Source organism: Mixophyes fleayi, chromosome 9, assembly GCF_038048845.1.
Source record: "Mixophyes fleayi isolate aMixFle1 chromosome 9, aMixFle1.hap1, whole genome shotgun sequence".
Classification (NCBI taxonomy): Eukaryota; Metazoa; Chordata; class Amphibia; order Anura; family Limnodynastidae; genus Mixophyes; species Mixophyes fleayi.
This window is the reverse complement of record NC_134410.1, coordinates 35,236,594-35,264,299: the sequence shown is the minus strand read 5'-3', so window position 1 is coordinate 35,264,299 and position 27,706 is coordinate 35,236,594. Positions and strand designations below refer to the sequence as shown.

At 38.8% G+C, this 27,706-nt stretch overlaps 1 protein-coding gene across 4 annotated transcripts in view; it reads left to right on the top strand.

Moving 5' to 3' along the window:
• GPC3 (glypican 3) overlaps window positions 1-27,706 on the top strand; it is a 301,135-nt gene that overhangs the window by 65,809 nt on the left and 207,620 nt on the right. The window contains exon 1 of one of the 4 annotated variants that reach the window (XM_075187255.1): window positions 19,545-19,563. The exons of 2 other annotated variants lie outside the window; for them this stretch is intronic. The gene's annotated coding sequence lies outside the window, so the exon portion shown is untranslated. Of the gene's footprint in view, window positions 1-19,544; window positions 19,564-20,752; window positions 20,772-27,706 lie in introns of those variants that run through there. One more of the 4 variants, XM_075187256.1, reaches the window with a different exon arrangement.

Genomic DNA, 27,706 nt, shown 5'->3' with positions numbered 1-27,706 from the left:
GTTAACCTACTAGTATGTTTTTGGAGTGTGGGAGGAAAGCGGAGCACCCGGAGGAAACCCACGCAAACACGGGGAGAACATACAAACTCCACACAGATAAGGCCATGGTCGGGAATTGAACTCATGACCCCAGCGCTGTGAGGCAGAAGTGCTAACCACTTCCATCTTTGTGGAGTTTGTGGAGTGGGTTTTCTCCGGGCGCTCCGGAGATCTGTTTTGGTAAGCCATACTGTATCTCAGATTTATCTTGACTTGTTTTTTACATGAGTGTTTATAGACTAATAAAAAATCCACATATTTTAGCAATATTTTGCTTTTAAGGTCACCTTGCTCATATCCACTGTTGTTCGGGGAGAGGAAATTGAATTTTAGTACTAAACAATATAATGGATATTTTCAAGCAACTTGTGGATAAAATACCTTTTGCAGAAGGCAAAATGCTCCATTCCGTCTAGATTAATGGACCAGTGGCGATGCACTCATCCAAACAAACTCAATTTTCAATTTTTACAACAGTTCATCAAACCTATTTTTCAGGATCATTTTTCTTCCTTTCCATGAACTATGGAATTATTATTATTTTGCAAAGAGAAGAAATATAGACATTACCATGAAACCTAGAAATAATACATTCCGTCCTGTCTCGCATAAAGATTTGGTTTGTTGCAAAACCCTCACGTGTCCAAAGACCTGGCTTGTAATTAGCACTATGTGGTCACTAGGTGACATTCGTAATTGTAGTTCCGATTAACCCATTGAGAAATAATGACCATTTTACATATATGAGATTTTTTTACCACTCTGCCTCATAGATGCATAGGGGCAAATTCAATTGGGCGCGTTACTGTCAAAAGTAACGCAGCTTGTGCACTATTACCGTTATTACGGTAATAGTGCGTGTAATTACCATTATTACGGTGCCTTTAACGCCGCCTTTCTGCTCGCAGCTGCCTCTGCGAGCTGAAATCCGGGTTAGAGTTACCGTAATAATACTTTTAGTGCCACATAACTTTTGGGAGTAACGTGGCTAATTGAACATGCCCCATAGGGACTGATGCAGAGCTGGACCTAACTTGGCCGTAATTTGCAGCCCAAAAATCCACACTCAAAAATACCATTCTCAGGATACATCCAGCTCTGCATCTATAGCATATGCGTCATGTTTACTGGATTCGTCCTTATACCCTCATACACAGAACCAGCTTGTAAGTGCAATGAATCTTTGTACATATTTGTTTTCACAGGGAAACTCGCATTTGCTATTAGGCTTTATATAATACAGCAAATATTACTCTTTGCATACAAATATAACAAAATTTAGCTTTAAAAATACACACACAATCCTCCTGTATATGCATGGCCAATGAAGAAAGCACCCAGCTGATTCAGAGGTGAATTAACAATCAGCCAATCAGAAGCCCACGCAAACACAGGGAGAACATACAAACTTCTCACAGATAAGGTCATGGTCAGGAATTGAACTCATGACCCCAGTGCTGTGACGCAGAAGTGCTAACCACTAAGCCACCGTGCTGCCCCGCGAGATAAGCCTTGCATCCAGGTCAGACTTAGTCACTTTTACACGACCACACCCTTACTGTACTTGGTCTACTCTTGTATGCCCATTCCCTCCTCTTGTCCGCCTCTCTAAATGTAAGGAGCTGGAAGTGTAAGATATACCCAGGCTACATAGAGACTTGCACTTACACATGTCTTGTGTGCAGGCACAGTAACAAAATGCGTATTTTATGGCAAAAATGACGCTTACATCAAACTCTACATCAGGTCCAGTTTACTGTAGAATTATGGAGAAAGGGAAACGAAAAATAAAGGTGGTTTTTTTGTTGTTTTTTTAAACAATTGTAAATTGTAATATTGTTGGCTTTTAGATTTGATAGAGCCTCACTCTATTATTTTTATTTTTTACATAAGCAAATGGTCCAAACTGAACATCAAATGAAATGTGAACCCAAATAAAAAGAATTGAAAACCATATATAATAAATTATCTTTCAACCCATCATTGAATAGCTAGGTAAGTGTACTATGTTGTGAATGGCATACCACCCAACTGTCTCCTGAGTTTGTGTTTGAGCAGAGCTGGAGTGTGGCCAATTTGTCCAGTCTTCGCGTGCCTAAATGTTGAGAGGTGTGGAAAGATTTTTTTTATTTTTTTTTGTTTCACTTTTTTGTTACCTAAATGGTCCAGTAAAAAAAATAGTCTTGAACTCCTTAATTGTGTAGGTTACAAAGGTCAAACCAGGGGCATAAATAGACATAGCGCTATTTTGTCACGACCCCCATGTACTACTCAGCGTGAATTGCTAACCTCTAGTAATAATGGTTAAAAGTAACACTTTCCCAGAACTCGCTGCTTCCAAAATTTTCAATTTATTGACCAGGCCCCACTAGAACAGTTTACATTTTGCAGCAAAGGTATTTTAAATGCACATATGTACATGTAATACAGACAATAAAGATAAAATATTGATTAATACTCTGGATACCATCCCAGCATAGGACTAGACGTTTAGCCCAGCTTCCAACTGCTCGTTTTTCTGTCTCATTATGGGATCAAGTGACCAGATTTTACAAGTTGCGATCTAATTACCCACTCCTTGTCCCACTTTGGAACAATAAAAACTTTGAGCCAGGGTTAGATCATAAAATGTTTCATTACTGGTCACATAATTTGCTCTTCATTTGGGATCTGGTTCCGGCTGGGGTTTTTCCTACATTCTCAGACTTACAGAGAAGATTACATTTGCCCCAAAAAATCTTTTATCAATATCTTCAACTTAGGCACCTTTATCGTTCCTTAAATGCGCCTCCCCCCTCGGTTCGATGTTCTACTTTAGAATCTTTATGTCGCTGTTCCCCGACTACTAGAGGCTTAATTTCCACTTTGTATCAATTGATTAACAACTTTGGCCAGCCCAAAAAAGACCCTCATGAGCTTGCCTGGGAGAGGGACACCGGGGAGACCCTGACTCCTAAAGAATGGTCAAAGGTGAGAACTAATATAGCTAAGTCATCTATATCACTTAGGATAAAGGAAAACTCTTGCAAAATTTTCTACAGATGGTATTTGGTCGCCTCTCGTCTCCACTCTATCTTTCCGACTAATAGCGACAGATGTTGGAGAGGGTGCGGTACACGAGGTACCCTGTTGCACGTTTGGTGGTGTTGCCCTAAACTACGACCTTATTGGCAACAAATTCATAATCTCATCAAGGATATTACACTGGTTAAAATGCCCGAGTCCCCCCTATACTCGCTTCTTCCTAGACGGCTCCCGGGCACTAGTCGCTCCACACAAAAACTTATCAATCATATATTGAATGCCTCTAAATGTTTAATTGCCGCTCTATGGAAAAACACCTCTCCCCCCTCGCTCTCAGCCACTATCAATAAAGTTTGGTCAATCTATAGGATGGAAAGCATCACAGCTCTTCTCAAAGACAAACCAGTGAATTTCAAAAACACATGGTCTTCCTGGACGAGTTACTATGATGCTGAGCCTCCCTTGACAACTGTTTGACAAGTCTCTGTTGTTTTGATATGTACCCTCGTCAGGTTTAAGGAGGATCACTACGCTTATAAGTTTTAGAAAATCCTAAACTAATTTGATCTCCGTGTAACCACACGGGTTAACGCTCCTCTTTCCTATATTCTGATGCATAAAACAATGAGTAGAATATTTTCCTGTTCCCCTCCCCATCCCTAAAACCTTTCCTTCCCCCATTGTTCGTCTCCCCCCTCCCCCTGAAAAATAAAAACAAACAACATTTTTCTTTTCCATGAATAACATACCCGATTTTAGATAATTTATCTAAGTCTTTCTTACTATTGTGTGTAATCATTTGAGTTTCATATGTATACAGTATGTTTATACATTCTCTTGGTATGTTTCAAACTCATTGTTTTGTTTTGAAAAAAACCCTAATAAAAATTACTTTAAAAAAAAAAAAAAAAATATTGATTAATATATCCACTTGGACAGATTTTTCTTTGAACTTGTTGCTTCATTAAACTTTATTCATTATCATTCACTATATATAATTTACCACTTTTATTGTCAATTCCTTGAACTGCCTATGGCAAATATTGTGCCTTTCTTTCTTTCTTATTCTGTTTACGTTTCCTTACCATCCTAAGGAACCAAAATATTTGCGGCATATTTGTTTAGTTTATTAAAATGTCCTTCAGTTATTGTAAGCAAAGCAGAAAGTACACATGATAAATCCTTATTGAATTCTCATTGAGGATTCTGTAGCCTCTTTTCTCCCCCTGGAGAAATCTCAAGTTGCTCAACTCGTCACCTCGAAAAATCATCTTTCAGGAAGCAGGAGATACTGCACTAGCAATGTTTAAATCACTGCATATTCCTATTTATAAAGCATTAATCATGCATGCTGTGCTTTGCAGTATTAGCATAGACATTAGATCGCAGGCAGTGATGATTCCACACTAGGATCAAAGTGTGCAAGCTGTGGAGGAAGAAAGCCACCCCCCTGCTTTGCATTTTACTCTTTGGGGACTGACGTAGGCAAATCAAAAAACACTCCAACCTAAAGCACTTGGCCGGAGGGGCTAAAGAGAGGTTTTGAAGTTTAAACTATAAAATAAATTCTTCTTATTTCCATAATGTTGAAGTGCACTATGGAAAGCAATATTACAATATCATACAATCCAACTGTCCTGATTTAGGCAGGGACTATCCTGACAGACACCGCTCTTGTAATGTCACTGGTTCAGTCTCCAAAGGGCTTCCATCTTGCACACTCAACATATTCATGAAAATTGAGGCAACAATGCACATTTACATTGGTTTTAAGATATGTCCAACTCAAAACACAGCAGGTGTATATTGGGCATACAAATGTGTATTCCTGTGCCCCATGATAGAGTAGACATGCGAAAGTGTTAGTAGTAAATGTAGAAGTTGCATTAGTCTATTTGTGCACAATATTATGTACTTAAGTGACATATACACAATTGAGAGAAGTGTCTTTACTGTGTTATTAATAAATGTGAAAGTTGCATTTTCCTTATAAAATGTAATAGAATACAATGTCATATGCTGCATCATAAATCCAATGGGAACTTATCTGGGCATGTGTTCAAGTAGGTCACGAAAATTCGTAATGACACGAACATTTCGAGTTGGAGCCTAAGATTTGCTCTTTACACGGACGATGTTCTATTGACCACTACTGTTCCGCATGTATCCCTGTGTTCTGGAGTGACATCAAGGAATATAGCCCTATCTCCAAATTAATTCTGATAAGACCAAGGCCCTCACCTTCAACTTCCCCTCAAAGTTCAGCAACATTTGAAAGAGTCCTTTAATTTCAAATTGCAACCCAAGAAAATTAAGTATCTGGGGAACGTAACTAAATATTATAATAAAACCTTTTTTAAGCTAATTTTCCCCCTTTGATCGATACTTTAAAAAAAGGTGCCTATGATTCGCATTTTATCTACTGGATTGTCAGAGTTGCAGCCGTGAAAATTAAACTACTTCCCAGGTTGTTTTACCTGTTTCAGACATTCCAGGTGTTCTCCGTGACGCTCCCAGTGGGTTTCCAGTATGCAAACCACAGTGCATTGAAAATTAAAACAGAGTTTTTTATTTTAAACAAGGATCACACAGGTAATATCTAGGTGCAGGCAATGGTAACACAGCTAGCACAAGTCTATCGGCACAACAGGTAACAGATGCAGAGTTCAATGAAATAGAATAGAATTGCAGCTGATATTGGGAGTAGTAGTAGCAAAATATAGATCAAAATGTTCAGAGCCACAGTCTATAAATGACAGGAACAGTAGGTATATATAAATATTGTCTTCAGCAGAAACTGGGTAATCACAGGTGAATGCTGTAATATCCTCAGGTAGCTGGAACTGGATATATCAAATTTTCAGAGGCGCATTCTCTCAGTGACATGGACTGTGGGCTTATGTGTTGTCTGCAAGACTGGATTATCACAGGTGCTATTTGGAGAGTCCACGGCAGGCGTACACAGTAGGAAGGTCAGCAAGCCAGGCTCAGAAGCCAGCATCCAAGTCAGTATTTTACTTATGTGCAAAACAGAATGCTAATTTGCACCCCTTGCATTGTAACATGGTTTTATCCAGGAGACTTAAATAAGAAGTTTCTTAAGTTAAGATACTTAATGAATAAGGCCCCTAGTTAACAAGATTACAAAACTCCCTCCAATCCTCTCCTTTTAGCTTTTCCCTTGGCAAGCACCAGATCTCCCTCCACAGATATGGAAAATCGATTGGCATATATTCACAGTAGATATGAATATAGAAGAAGTCTGACCCCATCCCCCAAGCACAATTCCAGCTATTATCAATAATGTTTTGCAAATATGCTTCTGATGTGTTCTAGTGTGTATAAGTCATGACTGACCTAATCAATTATTTTCGGTATGGAATGTTTTTACGGAATACTTTAAATTATAAAGATCCCCCTACCCCAAAACTGCTAGTGCATATGCAACCTGGGAAATAATCCTCTTATTATTATTGTCTTCCACTCCTCTGTCCTGCTCATCCCTATACTAATATCCCGTTTCCTTTTCAATATTATGTTCCTTCCGTGTTATCTGGTATAGAACAGATCGGCTTATACCCAAAAAATGAAAATACAAAATGTTTTAGATAAGTGAATGAAAACAGTTGAAACCAGCTATAGATAATACTCTGTCTACAGAAGTTCATTGGAACCATATTGTTTCTGTTATTATTTAGTTTGTGTTTCCCATAATGCAACATTGTAACATAAAGAACAAGAGTGTTCTTTATGGAATGATTAATGGGTACATCATATAAAAATACTGTAGTTATAAAATGTAAGTTTACAGTAATAGACTTTACATTGTCTTTAAGATTAAATAACAGCTTTTGTGTAAACTAATTTGTTTTTTTGTGCAAATATGCTAACAATAAGAGCATGACTAATTATTTGTTTTCCTTTGTGTGAAATCTATATCCTTGTTAGCTCTGGGGTAAATGTATCAAGCTGCAATTTTTTTTTTTTCCCAGTGATTAAACTCCCTGCAAATCGCGAGAGATCACCAGCGATTTTATGTACAAAGTCGACATATGAATTAACCTGCGATTTTGACATTCCAGAATCCAATCTCTGGCAATTTGTGTCCGTTTTAAAACGCCTATCCTGCCCGTGGTTTAGTCAAACTCCGATTAAACACAAACTCTCTTGAGTTTTAACAGAAACTGAAACTCGCCCGAGATTGAACAGAAAAAAAAGCATCATGTTTGAGCTATCTGGCCAATGTTAACATAACAGGAGACACAATACAAGTTTTAAATATGAGGGTAATCATGATTTTCTTTATAGAGGGGCAGAAATTATTATTAATTTTTCTTACAGGGGACAGATTATTTTATGAATAAATTAGTGGGCCAAATTTCATTGATGACTATATGTAAGGGAATTTTTTTTTTTTATTATTATATTATAGTGGCTTACTGGTTCATTACCAGTGGAGCAATACTATTTTTTTTCTGGTGTGGCAACACTTAATATTTCCAGATGGGGACACTATTTAAAGTATATTCTTGTGGCACTACAAGTGACAGCATGCACATGAGCACAACTGATGCTAAAAATGAAAGCAGTATCTTTTTTCTTTTCTTTCATTTATAAGTAAAAATGATTTCAACTCGAAAAGTGCCCACTCCATCATTAGATAGGTGGGAACTATATGTATCCACAACCTGGCCAAACACCCAGTAGTACAGGTGTCAATATTAGCAAATTCACAAAATATCACATTATTTGTGGCTCCCATATAATCTTGATGCCTGAAAAGAATCTGATTGAAATTAACTGTATCCTAGAAACACAATACATTAGAACATATGTAGTTTTTACAAATCGATAGCGTAAAATTGGTGTCTTGGAGTGAGCTCATGGATGACATAGTATTTGCTTTATTGAATCACTTGAGTTCCTCCATCTCTTTATCTCCCTTTATATACTTGGTCCACTATCCTGAAATTTAGGACTGTTTGTCTGTTTTCCTGGCTGGTGTGAATTTTTCAAATACAGTGCATATAATATGTCTTCACACCATTACTGAAATTGCAGGTGTTTGTGATGTAAAGCCTGATATCAAGATTAATCATGTCGGACCTCTTCCCACCATTAATTTGACCTTACAACCAATAAAATTCAAGTGAAAAACAAATAGACTTATATTAGGAAAAGTAAGTGAAAATAAATAATCTACAATACCCTGTCTGCATATCCTTTCATGTGCACACCCTTTCTTAATGGGACTGTAGCTGTGTTCAGAGTTAACCAGTTCCATCCAAAATCATGTTCAAAGGTAATTAGTGTACACCTACCAGCAATAAAAGTGATTGTGTCTAACCCCAAGTAAACATCAGCTGTTCCTGTAGGTTTTCCTTGCAGATTTCTTTGTTGCATCCTAATGGGTTAGCCACGGTCCACAAGGAGCTTTCAAAACATCTACTGGATCTCATAGCTGAAAGGCACCAATCAGGAGAGGGGAATGAAAGAATTTCAAGGCGAATAAATTCAGCCGCCCAAAATCATGGGGGAGAAATGTCTTATGGTCTGATGAGACCATGTTAGAACTTTTTTGGGCTTGAAAAGATATGCTTGGTGCAAAGACAACACATGTTATCTCCCAAAGGACATCATACCTACTGTGCAGCATGGTGGTGGTAGCATCATACTTTTGACGGCTTCTTTTAAGCTGGGACAGGGGCTCTTAAGATAGAGGGCGTAATGAATAGCTCCCAGACCTTAATCCAGCTTTAAACCAAAAGAGGGCTTTGCACAGCAGATCCCAATATGATGGCCTCAGGGGCGAACGGAGGATTGTCAGGAAGGGGGGGGGTTTCCCCCCGACCCCCCAAAAAAAACACTCCCCGCGAGAGCTGCTGCGCATGTGTAGCAGCTCTGTTTCTTTAGCGCTGTATACACTGCAGCACCGCCGCGGACGTTTTTGACAGCGCCGCGGCTGCTGTATAGGACAGTGCAGCTATAGCAGCCACTTAGTTAGCGCAGGGGGGTTTCTGGAGACTCAGAAACCCCCCCTGCGTGCGCCACTGGGCCTTTGTACTTGTTTGGCCACTATGGGAGGCATAGAATTGCAAATTCCAGGGGGTATATTTACTAAACTGCAGGTTTGAAAAAGTGAAGATGTTTTCAAACATCTTCACTTTTATCGCCTTTCACCCTTTATCGCCTTTCAATATTCTCATTCAGCACAATAAAATCCTATTTAGCAGGAAACTGATGCTGAAAGCTCCTTGGCAAATGCTGCAATCTTGCTCTGCAATGTGTGCAGTTCAGCAGCCATCTAGATGTAACTCCGCATATCAAAGGGGATTTTCTCTGTGCTTTGGTCATTTTGTGCTTTGTAAGTTACCTGCAATGTATCGTACAATTTAGTGTGTACAGTTAGTGACCTATGACGCTAAAAAGATACATGATCGCAGTTTCAGCTCTTCTATACAGGGTGCAGAACCCTGAGATAATTTTTTTTCTTATAATCTTCTTATAAACTACAGTAGAAGGTATATTATTACCGGCTTTAATTCTTAAGTATTTAAGTGATATAATTTTTGACATCACTATTCTGATTATAATCAGGTTTGGCGCTATCAGGGATACTAAGGCAGTTTCCTAGCGCAACAATAGTTTGGAGGCACCTTAAACACAAAATGAGTTACATCATATCATTTATTTTTTTATTTCCCCTGGTGCCCCTTCACTGCGCCATGACCCTTATGGGAATTTAAATTAAATACACCTCTGTTCCTCACCAACTGACAATGGCGTAGAGAGGCCTCTTTAAATATTTAAATTAAATTGAGTGCACCCTGTGTGCTTCCTACCTGGTCCTTTGATGCTATTGGCTAATGTGGTTAGTGGTTCCCAGTCACTAACATGAAGGCGCAACATCTGGCTGCTTCACACTGATATCCTTCTGTTCTGCGTGCTACTGTGCGCTATCCACACACAGTAGGAAGTTTGAAGAGGGGGTGCCGAGGGGGAGGGTCGTCTAGTACCCCTTCACCAGCAATCTTTGTAACAATACAATTTTTAATAGATAATCACACAATGCACAGTACTCCCAATATTTTAATCAGATCAACAAGCCCATTGTAAGGCATAATAAACTGGCTTGTTATAAGTACTTTTATGCCATTACCCATAATTCTGTTCCCCAAATGAAAGCATTGTGTATTGAGTGATTATGTTGTAATGCATGTTTTAGATCCCAAGACATGTATGCACTTATAAGTGCTCTGCATTATTGCTACATTACTTTCATACTTAAATCAAATTACATTTTAAATCTGACAAGGAAAAGATAATATAAATTACATAAAAGGGTTTAGTAATCTGCAGACAAAGGCCGCCTACAAGTTTTGCATATCTATAAATACACTATAGAGGTCTGTTTAATTCTTTATTTTTTTCCCAATAGATTTTCATAACAAAGTAACAAGGCAAATGGATCCTAATCATGAACATTCTTTACAGGTATCTTATTTTTTTTAGCTTTTTCTTTGTGATTGTAGTTTCCGCTAAACAAAACGTAGTCCTGTTTTTAATCACTCGGTGTATGCGCTAGGTTCTAAAGCTTATCACAGTTCTGTATAACGTGCTTTCTTAACTAATCACAAGCTATTCTCTCAAATCTGATGTTCTGTGTATCAATTTCCGTCTTACTTTTAATGTTTTAATGGGAAAACATGAAGCTTTTTTTTTTGTTAAACAATAATACTGTCTACAGTCGAACTGTCGACCTAATAATACTGTCTACAGTCGAACTGTCAACCTAATAATACTGTCTACAGTCGAACTGTCGACCTAATAATACTGTCTACAGTCGAACTGTCAACCTAATAATACTGTCTACAGTCGAACTGTCGACCTAATAATACTGTCTACAGTCGAACTGTCGACCTAATAATACTGTCTACAGTCGAACTGTCGACCTAATAATACTGTCTACAGTCGAACTGTCGACCTAATAATACTGTCTACAGTCGAACTGTCGACCTAATAATACTGTCTACTGTCGAACTGTCGACCTAATAATACTGTCTACTGTCGACCAGGGGCGGATCTAGAAAAATGCTGTACCCGGGGCGATTTAGGCCCCGCCCCTTTCTAGCATCTTAGGCTGCCGACGGCTGCACACTATGTGCAGGTCCGTCCAGCCGTGACAGGCAGGGACAGTGTGCTGCCCGGCTGCTCTGATTGTGTTTTAAACACAGTCAGAGCAGCCGGGCAGCACACTGTCCCTACCCGTCACGGCTGGACGGACCTGCACATACTGTGCAGCCGTCGGCAGCAAGTGTCTATCGCCCCCCCCCCCCCTGGATCCGCCACTGCTGTCAACCTAATAATACTGTCTACTGTCGACCTAATAATACTGTCTACTGTCGACCTAATAATACTGTCTACTGTCTACCTAATAATACTGTCCACCTAATAATATTGTCGACGTATTAATGCTGTTTGCAGTCGAACGGTCGACGTATTAATGCTGTTTACAGTCGAACGGTCGACGTATTAATGCTGTTTGCAGTCGAACGGTCGACGTATTAATGCTGTTTGCAGTCGAACGGTCGACGTATTAATGCTGTTTACAGTGGAACGGCAGCAATGCTGGGTTGAGTTGCAAATACCATGGGAGTATGGATTTTAAGAGCAGCCTCACCCATAATTTGCTTACTGACCCTCATTCCTGCATTTTAAAACCGTTATGCTCTCTAAATATTTTTTTTAAACCTCATTTTGATGTCTTAGCTTTACTGACTGTAGCGATAAACATGTCTTCTGTTTTATTCATAGAAGTAATTTCTACCTACACAGTGACAGCCAGCGAGTGCATAATATCTAAACCTTAAAAGAAAAAGTGATACCAATAGGGCTTTATAATATTGTAAATAATTTATCATAACTTGACAAAATTGAAGAAATGCTTCAAACCAAAGAGACTTGGTAGTCTCCTATAAATAGTATACCAAAAATTAACAAGATTATGGTTGTGATTAATTAGGAAGAATAACTGTTCATAAATGACTAAAATAGACATTTATTATAGTCATTAATGAACAGTTAATTTCTGTATTGTTTCCATTAATAAGCTGAAATAGTTGGATGGTCTCCATACTGAACATTTTAGATTTGAATGTATTTTTTAATACATTTTATATTCATTTACAGTATATACTTTGCCATATATGTTGGAGTCATTTTCAGTAAAACTCAGCCATAGGGAGTCAAGAGAGTGCAGAATAAAGGCCAGAAAATGCCACTTGGTTTTGGCCATGTAGGGTGTGCACATAGCGTTAACATTCAATGCGTGGACATTCCCAAGCACTTCCGAATCTACTGGGCAGTATCTAGCTGGAAAGATTGAAGGTTTTCAGATAATAGAACATTGCAGAAATTTTACCCTCTGAAATCCCTTCTGCTTAACTGGGCACAGGATCCGCACAACTCTCATAGTTTAGTAGTAAGTGTGTGATATTTGCACCACTGCTCAGTGCAACTAAGGGTTATGCCATAACATTAAATATAATTGCTATTTTTGTTGGTGTTCTGCATTTCCCCTGTACATGGCCATTTAAAAATAGTTTGTAAAAGATATTAGGGGCTCTATTTATCAAAAGATGGAAAGCTCTATTGCCACCAAAAGCAGATTTTTTTTTTAGTGTGGTGGCATTAGGACTTGTTATCAAATTGTCTTAAACTTTTACAGGCGTTAATAACTATCAAGTATAACAGAGGATGTCATTACTACAAAAAAAAACACACTTTTTTTTTTTTTTAAATGCTTTATTTCAAGCATAAAGTTGTGTTTAATGCAGCACTGTTAAATATTGTTTGTTTAAAATGTAAAGGTTATTATTGTAAATGATAGAACTCTTTCTCTAGACCCACTAGGGCACAGAGAGTACCCCAATAGATTTGGTGTGGGAGATAAGGACTCGTGTCAGTTATTTGACTCCTTGTAATCCAAAGCTCAAGTAGGTCAAATAAATATAAAAAAAAGTAAAAGAACTAATGTTATCTCGTGGTCTAGCCCAAAATATAATGGACGCTCCTTCTAAAAACTCGTAAGAGAAGTTGAATAGTTGGGAAACCCTTCCTCGCTAAGGGAGCTTTTGGTCCTCCTTGAGCTCGCCATAGAATAACTGTTTTTTTTATGGTTCATCTAAAATTATTCAGAAAAATTATTTTTAGTAGGTTACTGCACTGTTACCTGTTTTTTGGTTTATAAGCAATATCCTAACTTTTATTTTTTTTGTGTGTTTTAATCTATTTTGGATCATTCAATTAAAGGTAAACAAGCAATGAGCAAGACGGCGTTACAGGTATCTTCTAAATGTGGCAGGATCGTCATACATGAGTCATGCAACACGCTTAGCGGCAGCTGAGTGTATCCACTTTGTCTTTGATGTGACTTTTGTTTTATGGTTTTCTCTTTCAAATACATTTTAGCTTCTTTCAAACAAGACTAAATAGATACATAACAGAATGGTGTACGAGACCTGAATACTAGATGCTAACTAAGGACTGCGAAACAGAAATACAATGTACAGTATTTGTAAACGCAAACTAGCGGCAGTTAGTGACTTTCCTAAAGTCATATCTTTGAGAGAAAAAATAAGAAGGAAGAACAGAAAAATTAAGTAGCAAATCATGCCCAGCATCATTGTCACTCGTGCCAAGAATAATTTTTAGCATAAAACAATAAACTCAAATTCAAAGAGAGGTGCAGACAGCCTCCCATCAGTATTCATTTGTATATCGTTTATAGACACTCAACATGATGCCTCCGAGATAAATCTTTGCAGCTGCATGTAAAGGATTAATTTTACCATTAACCATGATAAAAAAATGAAACCGGAGCAAGAAGTTTAGCGAGCAAAAAAAGAAAAAAAGTAATTATGAGTCATTGTTTCCTTTGAAGCCCTGCGGATTTTATTCATCGCAAATAGGCAGGAACTTTGAATGTGTTATAATAGTGTTCAAAAACAATATTTCTAAATGTCAAGATAATGTGCTCCGGGAACAATTAGATTACCGAGCCCAGTGTGAGCATCGTATTACATCTGCTTTCTCATGTAGTTTTATATTCCTCTGAGGCAATCGCAGTAGGAAATCTCCAGTTATTTGAGAATCCTTCTTCCCAGAAATGTTTTTTTTTTTGCCATCTCTCCACTGTACTTTAAATTAGAGCCATTGCACATGGCTGCAGTGGAGCCCATTAATAGAGGTTGTTTGCATACACTTTTGTGTGTCGAGATGTTTTTGGGAGCCTTAAAGCAACAATTTAAGTGAAAAGTCAAAATAGATAGTTCAGATCTCTTTTTAAATAAGGGTAACTATTGTTACTGCATTGGTGTCTCTTCTCATCAACCTACAATGGTGATTTGCATGAAATATTTTTTTTGTGTGCTGAACTTGGTTGCCTGATGAGGAAAGAGGAGCTTTGGTATGCTTAGGTTAATATGCAATAGCTTAAAAAAAGCTAACATTTTAATGAAACACCTTGGTTCTACAGCAGAAGTGCAGGGTTCTGGTGGCCAGTACCCCAGTACTTGTGAGATACCCACCTGAGACCCTGATCTATGGTTAATTTAAATGTAAGAACAGGCAGGAGAATTTTGAGTTTCCTTTTAATCAGGTGCCATAGGGTGAGTATCTCATGGGGGCACTAAACCCCCATTGTCTTCATGGTGAGGAGGACGATGGGATGTACAGTATAATTTTAGTGCTATGTGGAATTTTAGAGTTGACAAAAGTGATTTTTTAGATTTTACTATGTAATTCTACTGTTTACCCAAAAGAGAAAGAACTAGCCATGGTATTACTCATCCATGTGGCTTTTTAAGAAGATTTCTCCATCTGTACCACGGCAGTATCCAGTCTAACCCACCCCATATGGGATGTAAATTGGTGTCCAGGGCCTGGTCCGAGAACTTATATTTGAAGACTCCTGGAGGCATTAGAAGACATTTGTATGTTTGGAAATGTCCTGTTAAAAATGTAACCATTCACTACTAAAGTGGAACCCTGGGGCAGGCTGTGCAGGGGGGCACCTTCCCATCGGGCCGGTCACATAGTGGGCTAACTTGGGCTGAGTCACCGGGCCGCCTGCATATTTTTTGTTTCAAATGTTTCTAATAGGCTGCTGAATCAGCTCTCCCCCCCCCCCCCCCGCGGGCTAAAATTTGCCAGCCCTCCACTGGTGGAACCCGTTTCTTTTTAACTCTTGAATAAAATGTGCCCCTACAAAAGAGGACCTGATTCACAGAGGGAGTGTTCTTTTAGGCCTGAGTCATGCGCTCCAATTATTTCTGCAATGGAAAGATATTTGAAATCCCCATGAAGGTAACTATTGTAACTCTGATCTACCAATTTCTTCATGCAGACAAAACAGTACCCGCGGCATGACTCCGTGGGAACAGGCTTTACAAAATGCTCTGCTCTGCATACTGTCCCTGTACTATATAGCACAGGGGCAGTCTGAAGTGTGAAACTACTTTAAGCCTTAGGCATAAATGCAGACATGTAGATACAGTAACTCTGGTAAAGGTGTGTAGCTGTGCAAATGGTCTACAATGGTTCACTGCAGCTAACTCATTAATTACACAAGCAATGATCCAGTGGTGCCTTGCTAATGTAAAGCAAAGTATGGTGGTCATTTATCAAACCTTACACGGTACAATAGGCAGTGCCTGACCTATACAGGTTTAAAATCTCACATTTTATAATATGCAGGGTAAACGTGGAACTGATTTTTACCCGCTGAAAAAATGTCTAACATTTTCTTTAAAGTGTGAATAGACCCTTGACTATCCATGAATAGAACAAGAAATACATTGATATAAAGTTAGAGATCATGGAATGTATGGTTCCTACCTTTATTATTGTGTTTCATTTTGTTTGAAGGGCTGTATGCAATCTAGTCTGCTCTTCCTGCCTTGTTTCAGGACCGATTGTGACATTAAGCTCCTCCCACCTCAAGTAAACAATGTGCAGATGTGTGATGCCGCAATTTCATGTCCTAACGCCTCTACCTCTTATACTGAGGTGGGTGGGGTTTAATGACATGCAATTTGCATTATGTTACAACCTACTTTGTGGCAGGAAAGAATTTCCGGAGGTTTTCCTTTACTGTTGGAGTCTCCTGGACATTCCGGGATTATAGCTTTAAAGGGCTTTATTATTACCAACCATGATTGTATGCCTTATAATCCAGATGTCATGTTCTAGAAATCTTTGTTAGTGGGACATTAATTGTTGGAAATCACTGCTCCAGCTTTGGGGTGGAAGTTTGTAAAGTTTTAGTAAATATTTTGAAAATGTTAAAGGGCTAACTTAATTTAATTTAAAGTGAATTAATAGGCTGCTTGCATGTAGTGGTTCGGCTCACAAAATGACTGCCTCCAATGTGCGTAGGTGACATGTACTTCTACATGAACAGCGTTTCACATGCGTTCACTAAACCTACAAGTTAAAAATTCCTATTTTTTTTCTTTTTTTTAAAAAAAAACCCCCAGAAAAAAAGTGTGTAGTATCGGTGAAATTCACAAGGGATCCCCTTTAATAAGCGTTGCCAGAAATTTTAAAGGAAACATTTGCGATCTGTTCTTTGGTATTCCATGTATATTCATAACTACTGTACAAATTTTAAAATTTGTAAAATTAGGTAAGGTAAATGCAACATTAATTTAAACTTTGCATTAAAAATTTGTTTGTTAAAAATTTTAATTAATTTATTTTGCTGCCTGAGACAGCTGCCTTGTGTCTCTTCATTATAGGCCCAGCCCTGTGTATAATGTTCTTCCATGCTCATTGTGCACTATCTGGATGTTTATCTAGACAGATACCGTTTTTCTGAACGCGAACGTATTTATCCTTCTTCTTGAAGCTCCCTAATTGCAGAATACTAGAGACAAATCAAATCCGTCTTCCGTTGATTTCTGCTGCTGTCTTTTCAGCTTCTGTCATTAAGAAAAGATTGGTATTGATTTAATATTGTACAAATACATTTTGCTACAAATTTTCCTCATTGGGAACAGAATGCACAAATCAATCAAAGGCAAATCTTAGATGCACCGAGCAGTTCTGTTTGTTGTGCATTACTAATAGGACTGCAGACACAGTCACTGTGTACACTGTACAGAGTGCACAATAGACTATGACGTGTGTAGCTGCAGCTTGTAAGATTTGCTCCATATTAAAAGGAGAAAATTGTCAACAGACCTGGACAGTCTGCAGAATTATCTGCTGCTAACAGGTTATGGTTCCAGGAAAACAGTGAAAGTCAGAAGGTTAAGAAAAATAAATCTTAATAGCATCTCGGTGACGTTCACAATGGCCAATCTGACAACTCAGACTACCAGTCATTGAAGGTTAAAGTTTTTCTCCCAACATTTCTGTCCCCAGCAGTGGGACAGGGGGCGTGGCCATGGCACGACAGGGGTGTAGCCACGCCCCCAAAGGGCTGCCTAACTCTCTAAAGCGCTAGGCTGACCATCAGGGCCGCCATCAGAAATCGTGGCGCCCAGTACGACGAAGCAGGCAGGGCCCCCCCCGGTGACCCCCCCCCCCCCCCGATGAACCAGGGCCATCTTTCTGACTGGGCGCGATGGGAAGGTGCCTGAGGGCCCAGGGGGAAAGGGGGCCCAAGGCAATGAAAAAAAAAAAAATCCTGTAGAAAAAAAAAAAAAAAAAAAAAACAACTTACCTTTTGTGTCTTTTGTGGCCATGATCCGGCTCCCAGTCTTCAGCCTGACTGTCACAGTGACAGCCAGGCTGAAGATAGCAGGCCCCCTGTTAAATGTGTTCCGCCGGGCCCCCTGGTGAGCCCGGGTCCGGGCCCTAAAATCGGGACTGTCCCGTTGAAATTGGGACATTTGGGAGGAATGGTTTAAAATGAAAATGCTGCTAAAAAGGCAAGGTACATGGAAATATCCACAGGAGACCATGCCTATTCCTCTCCTAGATAATTGGCTCGAAAAATGTCAAAATATCCCAAAGTACCATCTCCATTAGCACAAATGATGAGCAAAGTGTGCACATATGCAAATGTGATACCACAAAAAGAAACGTGGGATGAGCTTTAGAAAGTGCATGACAGAGAACACATCTCTGCAACAAATGGATTTAATCAGAAAACTGTATTAAACTAAGCAGATTAAGGGCCAGCTGCTGCATCGCACTTTGTAATAAGTGCTTTAGAAGTGGTAAAGCACCTACATGGTATTGGAGAAGAAATATTTTCTTTGTGGCTTTTCTACTCAGTCGCAGACAGCTTGTGGCCACACTTGAGGTTCTGTTTATCAAATGGAGAAGAAAAGCCCCATCTCTGGCGTAAATGGTTATCACTAGAGATGGGGCTTTTTATGTTTCACCTTATATACCAAGGGGTTAATGCTGGCAATAATGCTGCTATGGGAGGTATCCTCCACCAGTGATAAGCTTGGAGAAGCCTATTTAACAAGGGACATAGAGGTACAATTACCTCTTATCGCTATCTCAGGATAGCGGTAGCTGAAGAAATTCAATAAAAAAATGCTTTATTTCATTGAAGATTTTTTGTTAAAATTTTTTTTAATTGACAATTCTTTTACAATACCTTATATTATTTTGATCTATTTTTAATCTGGGCTTTTAGTTCCACTGCTCAGGCTAGAACCGCCAGGTCACGCATGCACAGAACACCCAGACTGGCTCAGCAAATTGGTCAGTTACCGGCCAGCATCTACGAGGCAGCTGGGTATCGGTAATGATGATAGCTGGTTTTCTATCGCTGTGATAAACGTCATGTATTAGTAAATAGTAATGTCAAAGGCAAGTTTGAGGAGGTGCTTCTTGACAGCCATTGAGGAAGGTGCTCTTTGCAGCAGTGAAACATCATTGGTCTTAATGTCACTGCTACTTTGTATGGAATAATACACTTTTCCTGGCCTCCTAACAGGCTTGAGCTCTTTTACCCTATGCTGACTGTGCACCTCTTTTCTTTCATTATGGGAGGATGTCTGACCTCCCAACTGTCCCGATTTGTGGGCTGCGAAAGGGGTGTGGTTTAACCTAAAGTGGGTGGGGTTGTACACAAATTTGTGTGCTGTGTTTTGGGCGACACCGGGGCGGAGCTTATTTTGTCCTGATATTCGTGATTCAAAATTTTGAGTGGTATGGTAAGTGTGTACGGGTTTTACACTAATATATGTCATCATCATCAACAGTTATTTATATAGCGTCAGCAAATTCCGTAGCACTTTTATATATCTGAAATTGTAGATGTATGCTATGTGTGGTTGGCGGAAGTGACATCACTGCCATCCACTTGCCATTCAGGAAGTGCTGGCTGACCGGAAATACCTGGCAGCCATCTTCAAGTCTCAGTATATATCACACAGTAAAGACATGTTCTCCAGCCTCCTCTTCTTGATTTGAACTCGGACAGTTTTACAGAAATGATGGTTGCACTATCTTGATATTTTCTGCTGTCAAAATGTGTGCCTTTAAATATTCAATAATTTGTAGATTCTTTATTTGAATTTATTTTGTTTATTCCATGACTCTTTTTCTGGGAAATCCAACAGTTCTGATTATTATCAATTTCCTTTTTGTTGTTTGACATGTCTCAGTCTACAGCAATCAGTAATTCTGAGATTTCGGGGGGAAAAAAAAGACTGGAATGACACAGGGCAAATAAAGGAACTTTCCTGGTCTGCTTTTATTAACAACAAAAAAAATCACCAATACAAAGAGCTTGTGGTATTTAATAATGGGAAGAGTGAGAATGGCACATTATATAAAATAAACTCACAGCAAAAATAAGAATGATATTGCTACTGTGTCTAGAATAAGCAGAGCAGATGTTTCAGTGTTGCCTCTATAGATCTCCGATCTTGAATTACTCTCCAGATGCTTGTATATGACATGAAGCAATGATATTTATTTTAAGCTCTTTAACAATACATTAAAATTCTATAACAAATCACTAGCTTTGCAGTAAAAATGTCCTAATCATTATGTTTGTTTTGTTTTTGTTTTAGGCATTGAGACTAAAGCAGCATACACAATAAAATAATCTCTTATTTTCTTGCACAACCGTACCATGCCTAAGGGGTATATTTATATAAGGACAATAAGCCCTATTGCTGGTGGAAATGTGGATAGCAGTCCCATTGTGGGGGCTTATTCTAGCCGTGTTAAGAATTGCTGGGTTTTGCAGATAATAGCTTCCCCATGCAAAGTATGTTGAAGCCTATTTAACAAGGATTATTCAATTAGTGTGATGTAAGGATGGCGATGTAAGGATGGCGATCCCTTAGATTGTACGCTCCTTTGGGCAGGGCCATCTCTCCTCCTGTTTCCACCACTTTTAACTCTGCTCTCCAGCTACTTAGCCCTCCTCCTTGAGGACCTTCTGCCCTCTGACCAGGGCTGCCCCTCATGCACGGGGCCCCTTGGCAGTGCTCTGAAGTAATACAAAAAAGAAAAAAACTTGCCTATTTGCGGTCATGCAGTAGCGATATGGCTCCCTCCCTGTTCCCCTCCTCCGTGCTGCGCTCGCACTGACTATCGGCATGATGTCAAGACACCCAACATTTTCAGTGAGGAACACAGCATGGAGGAGCCACGACGTGATGGACAAACAAGCGAGGAATAAAGAAAACAGAAATAAAAAAAAAAGAAGAGAAGAAGGTGGTAGAAAGGTAAGTGAAAGGGGAAAAATAGAAGAATAATGGAGGGCTCAGGCACAGTATCTGATACAGGGGCAGATTGAGGGGGGGGGGATCAGAGGCGAATGATGAAGGAGACAATTAGAAGAATAATGGATGGCACAGTGTGTGAAATAGGGGCTGATCAGAAGCAGGATGAAGGGGGACAAACAGGAGCATAATGGAGGGCACAGTGTATTGAACACTAATAATAAATTATTCTTAGTTTATAATAATTTTGTTTGTGTTGAACATTTGATTAATATTAAATAATTCATAGTTTATAATTATTTTGTTTATAATAAAAACAATTTTATATGGATTAATCTCTGTAGTACAGCATTTTTTAAGTGTTTAAACCTTGAGTTTGTTTTGCAGGTAACAATAAATATAAACGTAATTTTATCGTTAATTTACATTTTTATTCCTGTGAGTGGTTGTGTAGGTAGGGGCCCCAGTGCACTGCTTTGCCCAGGGGCCCATAAAGTTGATAAGATGGCCCTGCCTCTGACCCCTCTCGCTTTTCTCTACACCCCTCTGTGGCCCTTCCTGTCATCCGCGCCCTCCCCCTTGGGCTCAGGCTACCAGCGTATGCAGATCTTCCCTCTCCCCCACCCCTCCAGCCCCTCTCTCTAGCTGTGCCTTGAGCTTCCTGAGTTACTGTGCTTATTGTTAATTGTACCGTGCTGTCTCACCTTGTACTGTGATATTGTTTGTCCCTGTAAGGGACTACGGACACCTTTTGGCGCCCTATAAATACATTTAATAATAATAACAAATAATACAAGAAGAAAGCAGTATTTTTTTTTAAGATTTGTAAAACTATTTTTTATTTTTCTTTATTTTTACGAAGTTGAACTTATAGCCCACATCTGCATGCGCAATATCCCCTGGGACTGGCCCGGTGAAGCATTAAATTAATCTTTACCACTCCAAGACTAGTCCATGCAGATTAGTATCGCTTGGTTGTCCCGGCGATATTTTATTGATATCTAAGGTGCTAGCTAGATGCACTCTTGAGCAGAGTGCATCTAACTGTTGGCTAACTATAGGATAGAGTTTAAATTTGATAAATGAACCCTCTGGGGTCAAATACAAAGGAAAAAGAAGAAAATACATTTACTATGCATTTGCTTTCGTCCTGCACTAGGAAATGTAAAATGTTAATTGTGTGACTTTTTCATATTGGATCTACTTGCACCCACTTATTTTAATGGCGCCTCATCCATCTCTACTTCAGACTGTACGTTGATTAAGTGCTCTCCTTGCTAGGCAGAAGCTATAAATTGAGCATGTTTAAATTAAAATAAATGAAAAGTTAACATAAATCCTTGAATGACCACTGAATGTAAACATACGAATTGGCTTATATAAAAGTTACTAATAAGAAATATGGAAATGTGTATGTGTCTTCATGTGTGTAATATTAATATATATATATATATATATATATATATATATATATATATATATATATATATATATATATATATATATATATATATATATATATATATTGTTGAGAAGATAATTCCCTAGTCACTAGGCTAGTAGCTTTCTGTCAGTAATCTCACTGCAGGACACTACCGCCAACCACAATTGCCATTTTCTGAAAATAGTTGATGGCCATGAACAATAGCTTGCACTCAACTACATAGCAAACGGCTGCCTGCCCAAATGCACTGGAACCTCTCGGCAACCTGTAACATCAGAATTGGGCTCCACTTATTTGCAAAGCGAAGTACTGCCCTACTTGCCAACTTTTGTATTCTCCCGAAGGGGAAGTCAAGTAGCAAGAGCAGAGGAAATATGAAGCAGGAAATCGTGTAATTTCAGCCCTGACACTATTTGCCATGAATCGTCTCATTGAGGCCACTGTTCCATCCGATTCACTAGGAAGTAGTTGGGATATTAGGGGTGGCTAAGTGGTTAGCACTTCTGCCTTACAGCACTGAGGTCATGAGTTTAATTCCCGACCATGGCCTTATCTGTGAGGAGTTTGTATGTTCTCCCCGTGTTTGCGTGGTTTTCTTCCAGGTGCTCTGGTTTCCTCCCACACTCCAAAAAGATACTGGTAGGTTAATTGGCTGCTAACAAATTGACCCTAGTCTGTGTGTGTCTCTCTGTCTGTGTGTGTCTATATTAGGGAATTTAGACTGTAAGCCCCAATGGGGCAGGGACTGATGTGAGTCCGTTCTCTGTACAGCGCTGCGGAATTAGTGGCGCTATATAAATAAATGATGATGATGATATGGAGAGACTTGTTCTCCTGGGGTCTAGGACAGCTACCCGAAGTTCGTGAGTTTCCCGGAAATTCCGGTGGTGTAGGGGAGTATGACTACTGAGATACTCCACAGCTTATCGCTCACTTGAACATTTTATTTAATACAGTTCAATGTTTTTAAATACAGTACCATAGCATTGTGATTGTACCTTTTAGAACCGTGTTTGTATTATGGCGTTTTATTTGGCTCTAAAGTTCAGCGGTGACCCTACAGTCCAGTGCCGTAATGTTATATCATAATCAATGACTGGATGGCCATAATGAACAGTGAGTAGCCAGTCTGACCTGTGATTTCAGCCTCTGCTACCCCTACTTAATGGCGCCAGGGGCAGGCAACCCTTTGTAAAGGGTATAATTGTAGTGTTGCTTTGCAGTATATAACTAAATATAACTAAATTATAAATGCAATGTGCTGTCCCCATATGGTCCCTGAAAAGCATGTTTTTCTTAAGGTGATACTTAGTGAGAAAAAGGCTTACTAAGCCACAACCGTGTATACACTAGATATTATCAAAAATATAGTAAAACTTTCCTCCTGCCGCAACTCCTGTGTGAAATTGCCAATCTCCAAACATAGATTATAAACAAACAAGGTATACAGGGTGCGTCCAAAAAGGATAAAAGTAATTTAATAATTAAAAATTCAATATAAAAAAGCGGCAGATCTCATATGTATAACATGTGTTGGATATAGCCTATAAACATATATAGCAAGTATGACAAGTTGCAATATATAGCAAAACATGTTATACATATGAGACCTGCCGTTTTTTTATATTGAATTTTTAATTAATAAATTACTTCTATCCTTTTTGGATGCACCCTGTATACCTTGTTTGTTTATAATCTATGTTTTTCTTAAAGGCATGTTGGGTTTACATACTATTATCCTGTAGGTAACTACGGGGAAAAAAACAGACCAAAAATTTTATCATCACTCTGCTGCATTGATAAATATGCTTGATGCAGGATCATTCCTGATCTTAACATTGTAACATTTGCGCCGTATTTGATGGGCTAAGCTATCGTACAGAAACCCCACATTTAATAGGATTAGAATTACGCTTTCTGTGTCCTTGCAGTTCAAATCTTCTTAAGCATGTTGGTGATTAGTCAGGTTACTATCTATCTATATATATATATATATATATATATATATATATATATATTATACATACATATAGCTGTTAGGTACGAATAAAAATAACAGTGTGCGAGGTCAGCAGGAAGCTTGATGGGCTTCATGAGCTCCCTGCTGTGTGACTCCCTACATTACGAGTCATTTAAAGCCCCAGACTGTTGTGTGTGTGTGTGTGTGTGTGTGTGTGTGTGTGTGTGAGAGCCAGCACTCTACGGCCACCAAGTTATCTTCTCTTTAGATGGGTCCCAGGGAACTCTGAGCTGTGAGTGCAGAGTATACACACAAACATTTGCCTGTATTTTAAATAGCACTGCTCTCAAATAATCTGCAACTTTTAAATCTAGTGTATATTTATGTCCGGCGCACAAATCAGTCATCATCAACTTGGAAATTTACACCAGGTCTATAAGATGTGCAAAGATACGTTTCTGAAGAGGCATATCTTAAAGATACGTGTAAGTCAAAACCTGACACGCATCTAAGGAGCATGGTTGACTTTGCCAAGTGTACACGTGTGTCCCCGTTACCCAAAACTCCAAGCACAAGTGGGCACACATATAAGATACGTTCAACTCAAAATACAGTTGCAAGCTGTGCGTATGAGCAGTGGGCGGCTCAATTTTTATTCAAGCTGCGTTTTTACTCCACATCAACTTCATGAATACCAGTTTTAAATTGTCAAAAGCCAAAACAATGTCTACAATGTATGTTCTATGTTCACTTTTGATGGCAAATTGCTAATTTATATAAAGTATACAGATCACATTTGCATATTGATATTGTCGTTTTCAGTAAATAGTAACCAACCACTGTTCTAAATCTAAGGCGATGATTAACGAAGTTGTAGGGTTTAAGTTGCGTGTTTGGGAAAAGTGTAGTAATTTCACGGACCTTATGCTTTGTCAGGGTTTAGCTATGCTTTAACTAGCCGCTTTCATTTGTATGCAATTAAATGAACAATGCAGACTACATGGAGACAGGACACAGTGGAATCAAAGCGTAAGAAAGCTATTAGTCCCTTTTATGGCCCTTTCATGCTGTGTCATTAGGGTTCCTTTATTTACTGCGCAAAATGAGTATGCTAAATGATTTATATAATCAATGTGCCACTATGGCTCTTGATCTAAAATATGCAGCCTACAGATTTCACTGTCTGTGTAATTTTTTTTTTAATATTATTCTTTTAAAGTAGGTCCTTATTTTTAAAATAGCCATAGTTTAAAGTAGAAGTTTCACTGATTTATTCATTATCCCATTTACTGTCTCTCATTGGTGAACTAGAGCAGTGGTTCCCAAACTCAGTTCCAGACACCCTAAGGGTCTCCATAATTTTACAAGGCACCCCGAAGCCAAAAACTTTACAGAGTAGTTCCGTTTTTTAAGTAGTTGGGTCAAAATAGCATAATTAGTATTTAGTCCTCTTCACCATCACTCTGTGCCCCGTCACCAAGATCATCATTTTGATGTGTTAATTACAATGAAAGGTTCTGGGGCCTGATTCATTAAGGATCTTAACTTGAGAGACTTCTTATTTCAGTCTCCTGGACAAAACCATGTTACAATGCAAGGGGTGCAAATTAGTATTCTGTTTTGCATATAAGTTAAATACTGACTGTTTTTTCATGTAGCACACAAATATCAACTTTAAATTTCAGTGTACAAATAAGCTATCAAGTATTGGTGTGCTACATGAAAAAACAGTCAGTATTTAACTTATGTGCAAAACAGAATACTAATTTGCACCCCTTGCATTGTAACATGATTTTGTCCAGGAGACTGAAATAAGAAGTTTCTCAAGTTAAGATCCTTAATAAATCAGGCACCTGGTTAGCAGATCACGAATGGAGAGAAATTTAGTAGGCACTGAGGGGCATTCCAGAGGACATGTAACAGGAAATCTTAGAATTGTGGTGAATCGGTGCCTATTATTAAGTCATTTTCATCTAACTTGTTTGTGTTTTCTTATCTACACCCTACTGAACTCTTGAATTTGCCATAGAAACAGCGCTATTGTTTGTATTGGCTACGGATGAGAGGTCAAATAAATCAGCTCATTATATAACTTATGTTACTTTTAATTGTGTTGTTAAATTATTTGTTGCTTTTGTTTACTAAAATTAGAAAGTGACTGTCTCAGATTTAATATTCATGCATATAAAGGGAGAGATCAATAATTTTATTATGTTCTTTAGAACTAATAATTCCAATTTTTGATTTGTATACTTAATTTATGTTGCAAATTTTACAGTCTTGCATCCAATTTTTTTTTTCTGCGTCATTGCTATATAGCTCATATATTCCCCATTCATTGCCATATATGTTCCCCATCCCACCAGCTTATACACCACATGGAAAACATTAGACGAGTTTATGATCCACTGGATGTGCGCACAGATGCTACTGTGAGAAAAAAAGCATTCAAAAATCTGCATCAAAAACAAATCCAACCAGCAAATCTCAGTAACAAAATAAATGTCACACACAAAAAGATCTGATGTATAGTGTAGTGTGACAAAGTCACTGGATTAGTGTATGATGGCAGGTATATTTCACCTAGGTTACTAACCTACTTGTTTTAAAACCCCAAGAAAATTGTATTCTCTGTGAGCTGCTGAAAGGCAGTACGCCTGTTGAAAAGTCAGAAAAGGGTCCTGGGGTTTATGAATGGAGTGAAAGGGTGGGCTCCATCCATTAGGCCCATTAACCAGGTGTTGAAGGTTACCAGTGATCCAGCTGGTAATCAGGAGTTGCACCTGAGTGGTACTGGGAAAAGGCTGCAAGACAGCTCAGTCAGCCTCTCACTGCCTGGGGACAAGAGCTACAGAGTATCTGTGAGAGAGAGCCTGACCAGGGCCATAACTAGGGCTGTGCTACAGGGGCGACCACCCAGGGCGCAACGCTGAAGGGGGGGGGGGGGGCGCAATTTAGGAATATTTTTGGTTCATTTAGTTAAAATTGAGGGCTAGGGGGGGCGGCATTTGTCTTTCTCACCCCAGGCGCTAGAATTCTAAGTTACGGCTCTGCTGATATCTGCCTGTAAGTTACTGTGCCGAAACTTTTATGTTTGTTTTATCTTCGTTTGTTAGTCAGGAGTGACCAGTGTTTAATTACAGCTGGATGGCAAGGTGTTTATTTTGGAGTTTTCTTTTGTTTTCTTACTGAATAAAACTGGCTGAGGCCAGTTGCACGAAACCTTTGGACTTGTGTGAAATCTCTCGGCTGCTATAAGCACCATCTACCCCAGGAGATGGTACCGGGCCGCCCAACCTAGTCACAGTAGATCTATTGTAGATTGTACAGTAAGATAAAGCCATAACATGAATGCATTTTTCCAACTGTCATCAATTACTAGTTACAGTAATTTCTCAAGAGCAACTTGTAGACTACAGTCATGAAAAACTGGAACCATTAATGTATAGACCAATAATATGTACAGGCAAGGTGCTTTATGTTGTATAAATATGACTCTGACAAAACCGTTTCATCGTCTACTGTATCAAATGA